Here is a 13,308-nt window from a genome sequence, read left to right on the forward strand (position 1 = left end):
ACACGCTTAGATCAATTACTGCTAGTATGTCTTCATGGAGGGGAAAAAAATCAGACACTTTTAGACAAGGACCTGATTTTCAGGCTCAGGTGAATCATCTAGTTGTAAAGACTGGGAAAGTGGGCCTTAAAACAGAGAGCCCGATAGACCCTTTAACTACTGGAGTGTGCTCTAGATTTGAAGGTCGAAGTTCTTATGTATTTTTCCTGGTCCACTTAACTGCATCATCTAAACTTGATAAAAATCTCCTTAAAACGGCAGTCATTTTCTTGAAAATATTAGGAAGTGCTGGAAAGCAACTGAGAATAGCAGGAAGGCAAGCACTTAATGGGCTGGACTATCGTAAAGACTATTCGTTTGTTAGGAGTGGTAGGGAGTGCTCTGCTGTATAGAATCTGAATAAATCACAAACTCTCGCCTTCCAGGTCCAGGAGCCCAGAAACCCCTTCACACCAGACTAAGTATGCCAGGGAAAATCAATAAGCTACTGAATTGGGTTCTCTGGGGGAGAACACAGTGTATTTTGTAATTTCAAAATAGCTCTTTTATTAGAGAGCTGAAGAGGGTATAGCAGACATCACATTTATATGAAATATAAGCCAGGCAACGTTCAGATCTGTTTTAAAATTAATAGAGCTTCAATCTTTTTTATTTTGCCAATAGATTGAGTTGTGATGCCTGCTAACTCTGTCTTCGTTCTGATTTAGTAAGCATTTATTAAGAACAGTTTTCTATTTCTCTAACTGCATCACCAAAGCCTCTCTCTGTCTCCTGGACATTAAATATAAAATGGATTGCACCAAAGCTAAATAAACAGATCCTTAATTTTCTCAAGCAACACACACACGTATAAAATAAAATAAACGTTATGGTGTTGGGCGTTGGGAGTAAAGATGGTTCGCGTGTAGGTTTAGTTATCAAAATCCACAGCATATAGGCTGACAGCTTTTGAAATACATAAACTGTTTCTCTCTCTCCTGTTTCCATAGAAACAGAGTGCACAAAGCCTTTGTTTTTACACATAGAGAGAAAAAAATTGGGAATGGAGTCTGGAATTGTCTGGAACAAAAAAAAAACTGTAGAAAAGGAAAATTAAGCATCTATCCTCCTCAAGACCTTCATACTTGCTCTTGCCCCCTTGATGTTGTTATTCAAAATATGTATTTGAATGTATGTTGGGGTAGCTTTGAAGAATTGGGTCAGGACCTAAAAGGTTAGAGCATCTCGCCTCTCCTCTGCAAGCCAGAAGAGTCAGTGCAAGTAACTTACTGCTGTCTTTGTCTTGGGAAGTTTCATTATGTCTCCCTCCTTCAAGGCATTCTCACCAGAGCTTTGTTGACCAGCTTTTGTCTGTTTACCACACTTCAGGTTAAGATTAAGATCTCTCCATTTTCTATCTTCTCCTTCAGTTCATTCACTTTAAAGGGCCAATGACAATGCCCTAAATTCAACAAATAATGGGAGATGTCACATATCATTTAAGGAAGAATGTCACAAAGCAGCGCATGGAGACTAGCAAAGCAGCCAAAACCGAAGGGGCACCTCACTGGGGACTGCCCTGATAGGCAAGGGTCTAAAGGGCTGCATCAATGCTAAACGAGTACATCTTACTTGTTGCCCCATAATCTACACATGTCTGTTTAAGGGCTCCTTCATATGGGTTCATAACCATTTTTTTAAGTTTGCCTTAGATTTCACTTCCCACAGGGTGGTGATCTTGCCTAGATGTATATACGAAAAAGATTGACATCTAGCCAATACACTGAACATTCTACCAAAGTCTCCTTCCTTCAGGTACAATAGAAAAAGTTTAATGAGGAGTATCAGATTTCTTTCAACCAGAACATTTTTTTTAACTTTAATATGAAGGAAATAAAACTTAAACAATCTCAGAAGTCCAGTTGAGATTAAGTGGAAATGAGCATTGCCCAAGTCCTATTATCTCTTCTCCATCTGGGGGCCCCCAAAGTGATGTATTTCATAGATCCTCTACTAACCAGTTGATAGTTACTTTAGTAGTGACAGATATATGTCTGTATTCTCCCTCAACAGCCCCTTAATGACCAAGAACCTCTACTGTTACCTGTCCAGTTGGGAACAAGTTCTGGATGGTTATTGCAAAACCAGGTATCTGAATTGTTTTTGTTTAAGTACTCCTGAAGCAAGAAGTGAATTGCTAATCTTTGCTTGGGGAAAAAACAAAAAACAAAAAACACATATAACTCTGCAATCAGGAAATTTAATGAATGCTACTGTGGTTCTTGGCACTCTGTATAGGATTCTCACAGGGATTTTTCTAAATGCAGGACATGCCCTAAATATATAATGACATGATGAAATGGATTAGCTTAGATAAAGTCATTACTGTCTATTTGTAAATAATAGACCTTTTAAAGAAGCATATGAATGAAAACATACTTAACCAACAGACTACAATGGTTTCTAAGGGGCTTTTTGGTTGGTTGGGGAAATAAATAAAACATGCTTTCTAAAATTGCCAAAACATGTACTGACCTGCTAGACCACAAGGAAAGTTACTGGGTTCAGAAAACTTGTTTTTAAACATAAACAAAGACAAAAAGTAAACCTAAATACAAGTCCTCCTTAACCAGCAACTCTTGGAAAAAGTTTTAGAAGTTTTCAACTTCCATAAAACTTGTTACCTTTTGACTTGCTGAATGAATTTTTTGCTAGAGATGGGAGTAATCTATAGTGGTCTGTCCTCAAATAGTCAATGCCCTTCTCTGGCACTTCTTGCTATTTCTCTTGCCATAAGTTAACATGACCTGAGAAAGAACTCATTTTTTTCTAACCTCTCATTTTTCTATTCTTAAAATAATGTTTTCTCTCTGCTACCAAAAGCAAGACCAAAGGACTTTTTCTTGTGAGTTGACACTGCCCCTAAACCTAGCTACACACCTGGCCCTCATGCTTTAAAGCACTTCGAAAAGGTGGGACTCAGAGGTCGTAGCCCTGATTCCATGGGAGTCTCTCAGACCAACCGTGGTTCTGTGGCAGTATTTATTAACCTTGTGGCAGGCTGTTATGGACCTGCTCCTGTGAGAATGGGATAAGGCTGAAATTCTACCTACTTTCCTTTGGCCTAGACAACCACACCTTGTCATGGCTGACTCTCATTTCTGGCTGTATGAGAATCATCTCTCTTCCCTTCAGTCATCCTCTCCCTTTTTAAGCTATCAAATCATACCTTCTAAAATCTTCTCTGGCTTTTCTTTGTATTCTTTGGTGATTTAAAAACTGTTCACCTCCACAGGCCCACCTTATTCTTTCCTTGTCATGATATGCTTATTCCTTTCTTATCTTTCCCCACATTCTTTTTAACCTCTCTCACATTCTCAGTGAAGTGGCTGGAAATCACTTGTGCTGAGAATCCGAAAGGTAATACTGCACTGTGGGCTCATTTGCATGCAGGTCAACTAGGAGATCTGAAAATCTTGTTATATGTTTCTCTCTGATTTTCAACACTGGATATATTATTCTCCAATAGGCTTCCTCAGCATTCTTTTTCTTTCTTTATTCCTTTTTTAGTAGCTTCTTTTAAAGCAGTCCTTGAACCTCCCGAAAAAATTAGCTGCTCCTAAAAGTCTCTCACACATTCTTCTAAGAAGCGATTCACAAATATGGCTGAATGCTTTTATGTGGGCCAATGTTTAATATGACGCATGCAATGCTTTTTCCCCCTCTAGAAATACAACCCCATTTTCAAGAAAAAATTTCATGGAAACCAGACACTGTAGCCTACATTGTTGAGGCTGGGGTGATGTCACCTACTTGGTCTCCTCACAGCCTCACCAGCAGTGCTACTTGGACACCCACACTGAGCCGTGGATCTTCCAAAACAGTGTTTAAAAAATGTTGCCAAGGACCACAAAATGACCATGGATTAGTCCAGTACATTATTAGTCAAAGTGTAGGATTATATAAATTGAATTCTACTACCAGTTCCTACCTAACTCACTCCTGCTGCCGTTCTGTTCTTAGCAGCTCTGACCTTGGCACTCCCACCATTCATTCCGTGGTGAGAAACGCTAAATGGCTTCCAAGTTACTGATCCATGAGATCCGTCTTACAAGCCTTCCATGGTTCATCAGCCATTGGTTGTCACATTTTAAGTTACTGCGTTTGTGGAGTATTCAACAAATGATATCTTAATGACTTGAAATACTGAATATAGTATCCAAGTTGCCACTAGGAATTTATTGTTTGGGGAAAAGCTATCTTACTCAATTGTAAAAATAACCATAATATCACCTCCTCACTAAATATTCTCCATGATGTCGCTCTTTCTAAACTCAGTGAAGGGTCAGGAAGAGAAATACAGTAGTGAGAGGGAAACAGTACATTAAAATCAAGGCTTCTATAGACACATTTATTTCTGGATTTAGGTTCTTATTCACTATTTTTCTTTATTAATTTTATTTTTAATGATCATACAGTAAAATTTACTTCTTGATGTACAGTGTTACAAATTTTAACATATGTATACGTTTGTGGAAAGGATCATAATCCTTTACATAATCAGGATACAGGACAGTTCCTTCATAATCAGGATACAGGACAGTTCCATCATCCAAAAAAATTTCTCCATGCTATATCTTTATTTCACCTTCATTCCTGATGTAGAATTCTGACTTGACAGTTCCTTTCTGCTAGCACTTTAAAGATATTTTGCCAGTTCATCATCTCCATGGTTTCTGATGAGAAATTCATTCTCATTTGAATATTGTTCCCCTCCAGGTAATCCATCATTTTACTCCGGTTGCATTCAAGACTGTATTGTCTTTAGCTTGCAACAGTTTGATTATGATATGTGGAGGCTTGGATTTTTGGGGGGTTTACACTGACTGATGTTTGTCGAGCTCCCCCAAACTGGAGATCTTTATCTTTAACCAAAAATGTAAAGTTTTCGGTCATCATTTATTCAAATATTGTTTAAAACACCACACTCTTTCCCCTCTCCTTCTAGGACTCTTGATGACACAAATATTAGAACTTTTATATTACCCCACCGGTCCAAAGGCTTGGTTATATTTAAATCTCTTTTTCTTTGTTTTGCTCAGACTGGATAATTTCTATTAATCAATCAAGTTCACTCTTGAGATTCAAGTTCATCTCTAATCTACTATTGAGTCCATCCAGTAAGATTTTTATTTCATTTATTGTATTTTTCAGTTCTGTAATTAACATTTGATTCTTGTATATATCTCCTACTTCTTTGCTAAAACTTTCTATTTTTCCATTCATTTCAAGAATGTAATTACTTATTGTAGCACTTCATATATATATATATGTATATATATATTTTTTTAGTTTGGCTTTATTTTTAATAGTTTGGATTTTTTATTGAAGTATGGTTTACAATGTTGTGCTAATTTCTGCTGTATAGCAAAGTGATTCAGTTATACATATACATACATTCTTTTTTATATTCTTTTCCATTATGGTTTATCACAGGATATTGAATATAGTTCCCTGTTCTATACAGTAGGACTTTGTTGTTTATCCATTCTATATATACCAGTTTGCATCTGCTAACTCCCACTCCATTCCTACCCCCACTTTCCCTCCCCCTTGGCAACCACAACTGTCCTCTATGTCTGTGAGTCTGTTTCTGTTTCGTAGATATGTTTATTTGTGTCATATTTGAGATTCCACATATAAGTGATATCATATAGTATATGTCTTTTTCTTTCTGACTTACTTCACTTAGTATGATAATCTCTAGGTCCATCCATGTTGCTGCAAATGGCATTCTTTCTTTTTTATGGTTGAGTAGTATTCCATTGTATATATGTACCACCTCTGCTTTATCCATTCATCTGTCGATGGACATTTAGGTAGTTACCATGTCATGGCTATTGTAAATAGTGCTGTTGTGAACACAGGGGTGCATGTATCTTTTTGAATTATAGTTTTGTTTGGACACATGCCCAGGAATGGGATTGCTGGGTCATATGGCAACTCTATTTTTCATTTTTTGAGGAACCTCCATACTGTTTTCCACAGTGGCTGCACCAGCTTACATTCCCACCAACAGTGTAGGAGGGTTCCCTTTTCTCCACACCCTCTTCAGCATTTATTATTTGTAGACTTTTTAATGATGGTCATTTCTGATCAGTGTGAAGTAGTATGTCATTATAGTTTTGATTTGCATTTTGATTTGCATCTAATAATTAGCAATGTTGAGCATCTTTTCATGGGAGCACTTATATGTTAGCTACTTCAAAGTATTTGTCAGATAATCCAATATCTGTGTCTTCTTGTCACTGGTAACTGTTGTCTTTTCCCATGAGAGTTGAGGTTTTGCTTGTTTTTTCATATCTTGAGTAATACTGGATAGTGTCCTGGAAATTTTGAATATTATGCGACTCTGGGTCTATTTAAATTTTATGGAATATATTAACATTTTTGCTTTAGTAGGTAATTGGCATGGTTAAGTTCAATCTGAAGGTTTCAACCAGCTTTGCCTCTGTGGACTGTGGTTCTCATGGCAGCTCAGTTTTCAAAGGCTTTGTAGTGTTATTCAGATCTTTCCTACATATGAACTACTATGAGTAGTGATCTATTAGTTCGGTTCTCAAAGTCTTTGGTATGCTGATTAGATCCATACACACCCAGCTTGAGTGAACCCAGGTGTTCATAAACAACTTTATGGGGTAGCCATCCTGAGGCTCTCCCTCTCTGCCATCTCTCTGTGAGTTTCCTCTTCTCTGGGGCTCCCCTGTCTGGTCCTCCAACCAAAAAGCTGAGTCTCTAGTTGCCTCATTTTGCCATGTATTTCCATGAGTGCACTAGGAGCCAAAAGGCAGATGGACAGAGAGAGAACAAAAAAGCAACGAAGGTTCATCTCATATTTTCGGGACCACAGCTCCACCAATTGGACAGGGAGGTTCCCCCCTTCCTTTGATTTCTGTGGCCACCCCTTGCATTTCAGACAAGATGGATTGTGCTTATTCCTCCATCATTTCCTAAACATGAGAAATCCCCAAACAGAACCATCATGTATGACTGTACGGAGATGTACTGCCCCCTCTTTGTGAGAGTTTTATCACATCAACTATGCTGTGAGTGGCAACCCCTGAAACTGAGCAGTAGATAACTTGTAACAAATACACAGAAGAATCCAAGTCAAGGTAATAATAGTAGACATTACTACTAATATTACTATACTACTGCTGCTCACTATCATCATCATCATCACCACCGTAATCATCATTGCCATTCACTGGACATCTGTTACAAGCCTTCTTTCCACAGTCCCTGGGTATATGACCTAACCACAAGCCTAGAAGGTAGGATTTGATATTCTCAATTCACAGATAAGTGAAACATGATTCTATGCCTGGCTAAGTGGGGAGTGAGGGATAAAACTCAATCTGGGTTACACTCAACATGTTCACCACATGCATAGCATTGCAAAAATCTACTCAGAGACCTGCAAGAAGCTTTTTCTTTGCACAAAGGTGCTGTCTGCTTCTGTAGGGTGCTTCTGGGTGCCACCTGCCCAACAGGGCTCCTTTTCTAATTCACACAAAGGTATATTTATGCTGATGGTAGACTAAATCTCAGAAAGGAGAGGAAGAACTTTTTCAGGGCAACATAAATAGTGAAGTTTACTGAGATGGGTTTGAAATTTTGGTCTATCTCTTGTATAAACTTCCTAGATCCAGTTTCCCATAAGACTCTTGGTAGAGTTCATCAGAATCATCTTCCTAAAGTATGAATTTAATTGTGTTATTTTGCTGCTTAAAGACCTTCAATGACTTTGCATTCCCTCTAAGATGAGTTAAATACTTGGCCTGAAACTCAGAGTACTTGATGATTTGATCTGATAGCAGTAAACTTCCTTGAGTTTTCTCCCAACCTGTCCATTGTTGTAATCCAAATAGGAGATTCCAATATTCCTGGCTATGGCATGATTTTATTTGTTTGTTACCTTGCTTTTTAGAATTTTCTGTATCAGAAAATCTTCTGTCTGCATTCTGGCCCATTGCACCTGTCCTACTCATTCTCCAGGCTACTTTCCACTAGAACGGTTCCATTCTTGCTTCACCACAAGTCACCCTCTCTGGTCTTCCATCAGATTTTCTGTGTTTCCCTTATGGTTACATTATTGCAGTCCTGTTCCATTATCTATGACTAAATTGTATTAGCTCCTTTCTAGGAGATCCAAATTAAGGTTGTATCCATAGTTATCATTGAATTCCTATCTATCATACCCAGCATAATACTGGATAGATAGTAGGTGCCAATAAATATCTCTTGAATAAAGGAATCTACTGAACTATCAAAAAATGGAGCAGGGGCAGTGCAAAAATGCCACCTTGTGAATTTTAAAGAATGGTAGTTGAACTTCATTTTCTCACAAGTTGTTGAAGACTAGGCAAAATGTTATGAAATAGTTTACTTCAGTTGTGAGAATAGGAACAGGCAGACAGATTCCTAGAAGTGATATTACCAAAGTCAAAAATATTAATACATAGTTAAAACATTTGAGATTTCACTGCATACTGAGGCTCTTCTATTTCACAGAATTTCCTCTGGAGGATATAGCTGCTTTGTTTTTATCTACTGAATTGAAAATTTGAAAGTCCAGGTGTTTCTCAATAAAGTTCTGTCTCCACATTCCATTATATTTTATACACCAGATTTATTTAGCAGTACGCCTGTTCTTGGCCATTCAGGATCATGCAAAAGTTCATTACGATACTAATTCTGTAATGAACATTTTGATGCATAAACTATTTTTTACCACACCTCTTTTTATTTCCCTAAAATAGATTCCTAGAAGTGAAGTTACTGAGTTTAACAACAAACACTTTTTAAGGCTCTTAACACATACTTCTAAAATGCTTTATAGAAACTGAGCACCAATTTACACTCTCCTCAGCAGTGTATCATAGTGCCCATCTCACTGCACTTTCCCCATCACTAAGGATCATAGTGAGAAAAAAAATTTGCCAATATGACAGATTTTATTATTCTTGTTATTTAATTTTACATTTTTAGTAATTAGAGAGGGAGTCCTTTTCAAACACTTATCGCCCATGTTTTTCCTATAATTTTATCGTATGATTTTAATAAAGGGTAGACAGCCCAATTTTTTTTTTCTGCCAGGGGATTTTGGTTCTCACAGACTAGTGTTATGTTGAATAAGAAGAGGATTTTGAAACAACACATTAATAACTAACATTAATCATATAGCACTTTGTAATTTATGAAGCATTTCAATGCATTATATCATTTGATCTTTCAACAATTCTAGGAGCTGCAAAGGTAAGATAATTCTCATTTATAGGTGAAGGCACTTATGTAAGGTTGTTCAGGTAGTTAGAAGAGCCACATGAGGACATTTGTACATTCCTAAAAGCACAGAACTAGGACACAGACTCGAATCCGAACATTATGACCCTTAGGCTGGCATCCTTTCTTTGGTCTACAGCAACATCTGTCCTCAACACCTTGCCCCCAGAGAAGCAGCATGGGCATCACCTAGGAGTTTTTAGTTACAGCCTCTCTGGCCCAGGAGCTTTCTACACAAACTGGTGTCTGTGAAGAGCTGCTTTCTATCACGCTAAGAGCACGCATGCACTCAACTGTGGATAGACTTCATAGAGAATTCATACAAGGAGGAAGGGAATTATTAATTTGAATATTCTTCAAATAATTTGTAAACTACTGATGGAACTTCAAAAGAACAAAACTTTTTCTCAATCTTTTTTTTTTTTTTTTTAAAGAAGGATATCTTAGTTTAAAAAGAATTCCATAGCATCCATCAACTAGCCTTTTTCTCCAGGAAAACACAGGCATTTACCAAGAGCTCTGTCTACTCTTCGAAATGTTGATGGGTCCATAAGAAATATTTTCCTTTCCATGTACAGGAATCACTGGTGGAGGTTTTTCAAAAGGCAGTTACCTTTGCTAGGCTTCCACTTTAAGCCCCACCTGACCCCCAACACATACACAGAACAACTGCATTTGGTGCTGGGCACATTTTCACAATCAGTAATACACATTTTGGCTTAATGATTTACCTACTATTAATGAAAACAATCCTAGGAAGCAAACATATTGCACCTTGTCAATCAAAAAAGGAGGTGTCCTATTCAAGAACCTGCTATGAAGCATTTGAGTGATGCTGAGGGACTCAGCTAACATGTCAGGATGTCTTTCCTTATAACAACTAGTAGTGTATAGAGTAAGCTAAAATAAGGGCATTTCCAAGCCCAATAGTCTGTAAATTTTTTTCTTACAAAGAAAGTAAGCACCCTAGATGACTGGGCCTGGATAAAAGAGATGAAGTAGCCAGTGGGGAAAGAGAATAGAAATGCAAGTCGTGCAGGAAACAAAGATAAATTTTGTTTGAGTTATAATTTTGCCTAGAACCAGACCTCAATTATGGGCAATAGGTTATAATTTGTCATCACTCCGGGCACTAAATTTAATTGTGAGGCTTGTCACTATTACATGTAGTCACTTTAGAAGTCTTACTTTAATGTCTATTTGATGTTCCTCCAAATATAGAAATCAGTGGATACTCTGATTTCACACAGAAATGCTTTTTTTTTTTGGCTCTTGAAGGATATTATCTATTTAAATGTCTTCTCTATAGCACTCAGACAGAAGTGCTTAACAATTTTGTGCCCTGTGCCCACGAATCTAACATGTCTCAAGAGGCCTGTGCACCAGAACTTCTGGTCAGCAATACCACACCTCATGCAATGCCAGTAGATTTACAGCAACAGCACAGTCCCCAGGTCAAATTTGGCTTATCGCTCTGAATCCACTTTTGTAATAATGATGCTGGCAATGCTGTAATATATTATTTTAATAGGATAATACACTGAACTCTAATTTCTAGGGAATAAATACATTACTCAGCCCTGGCAGCAATTACTATATTGTGCCCAAACAAAGGGAGAGGAAACCAAAAAGAGGTCTCACTAAAAATATGTGTAAATGTCAATTATGTAAAAGTGGTTAAGAAATGGTTGGATTACCACATATTTTTAATGTTTATATTGAATAGCTGCCTACTTTTAATTTCTGATTCTCTTAATATTGTGTTTACTGGCATTTGAATTGACATTTTTGGCAAACCATAAAGGACCAGAATAGCAGTGACACTAACTGCAGGATCTAACATGCAGAATACACCTTCTCTGTATTTAGAAAATTTCCTTTTCAGAGTAAACAAAGGTGTAATACCTGCCAAGAACTATAATCATGAGATGTACAAGTGTTCTAGCATCTCCCCTTCTAAACTTTTTCTAGTAAGTCTGGACAGGCAAAGTTCATCCAAACAAGAAATATTTGTCATTACTCTGATCTGTCTTAGACTTTATCCTTTTTATAAGTCTGCAAAGCTAGAAAGAATGGGGCTTGTGTATGTCTGTGTGAATCATGTGTTTTAATTTTTAATTATAATTTGAATAGAATTACCAACAAACAAATGGTTCTACCTAGCTAATTATCCCATTTTGAAAAGGTATTGGCTTTAAAAAGGTATTGGAACTTAGTTTGTCTTTAATATGATTAAATATGTAAAATATAGCATGCTCCTTCATGTGATTTTACTCTATCAGAAACCATATTCTACCCACAAAATCCATGAGTACAAACTCTGTATTCACAATGTTTTAAAAATTTTAGAACTTAAAGAACAATCACCTTACTTAAAGAACAATCACCTTACTTAACATTGCTTTCAGTCTTTGCATAACTTACACCTGATTTCATCTCCATTTGGGATGCCTTGAATAACAACAAAAACAAAATGAAATACAACAAAGAGAAATCAGAGTAGCCTCTATTTTCATGTTTCTTTACATGAAAAAGTTGTAAATGTAGTGATTTCTCTGTGTAGGCATTTGGCAAGAACTAGGAATAACATTGTAGGAGCTTATACTGTATCCTCACCTTCTTTATATTTGTAAGTTTTTAGAGAAACAATATTTATCCAAGAAATTCTTAGGTCAACCGATGACAGTTTAGTAAATATAAAAGGCTTGGGTTTCTTTCACCTTGTCCTTGGAGGTGTTTTCAGGCCTCTGCTTTACAGCAGTTTTCTTCCACCCCTGTTCTGTGCCCTTTCTTCCTTGCCCAGTCATTATTCTCAATTAGCAATTGCTATGGGCCGTCATTATCTATCGAACCCATTTAGAAACTTGGCCACAGACTTCATCAACTCTAACCTTTCAAGGATACTGAGTTTGCTGGCAAGAAGCACTGTCTTTGAATAAACAAACCAGTTTTGCTCATAAGTATTATATTTCCAGTTTCAACTAATATTCTTCTTTTCTCTGGGAGTTAGCACCTGATTAGAGCTGTTCTTTTTGCTAATTCAGCTCTCTGAGTAATAAATATTTTATCTTATCAATAAACATGAATTTCTGTGATCCCAAGATACTTAGATCCTTAATTAGATAGTGCATCTAAATTGGTTAATCAGTGTGTTTTCTGGCAGTTTCTGAGTCAAAGTTACACTTCATCTCTGGTTAGCTTTTGTAATACTCAAGCTGAACAACTTAAAATTCTTAGTTCAAACTACTTACAATCTGTGTTAATCAAAATGCTGTAATTAAATTGGGCATGGACTTATTCTGTAACCTTATCCATTTAAGTTGTCTCTACATGAATGTCTGACACAAGTACAGTCTTTAAATATTAATGCACAGGGAAAAAAAGAAGATGAAAGGAAGAGTTGGAGCCAAGAGAAAGTAAAAGATAGCAAGGGGCAATTGTAATAAAAGACCTTTAGAAAGTTAGGAGAGTATGCAAAGAAAAATAAACTTGTCAAAGAGGTTAGTAACCAGCATAAAATAGCACAATTTATAAACAATCTAAAACTCTAAGGAATGAGTAGCCATCACAAGCTTTTGTGCAATAAAGATTAGAATCTCTGTGAAGCAGTTTCTTGCATTTTTTCTCCGCTTTTGAATTTTACTTTTAAATGATTGCAAAGCTACATGTTAAAAATGAAACAAAGCAAAACAAATAGAAAAACCTATTTTTTTTCTTTCATGTATAAGAAAAACAATGTGCACCTGAAAGTCTGATTTCGCACCTCTAACCTGAGGCTCCCTATGACTTTGGTATAAAATGATGTATCACCAAACAACATCACAAAATAATGTGCTTGGGCTCCACACGCAATGGAAGGCTCTTTAGCATAATCTGTAAAAGTTTCAAGTGGGTATATTGCCAAAATAGTTTGGCTTTTACTATGAAAAAGGAAGGAGAGTGTATGAAACTAAATGTATAGCTGGTGTCTCCTTGCACCAGATA

Source organism: Balaenoptera acutorostrata, chromosome 3 (assembly GCF_949987535.1).
Source record: "Balaenoptera acutorostrata chromosome 3, mBalAcu1.1, whole genome shotgun sequence".
Taxonomy (NCBI): Eukaryota; Metazoa; Chordata; class Mammalia; order Artiodactyla; family Balaenopteridae; genus Balaenoptera; species Balaenoptera acutorostrata.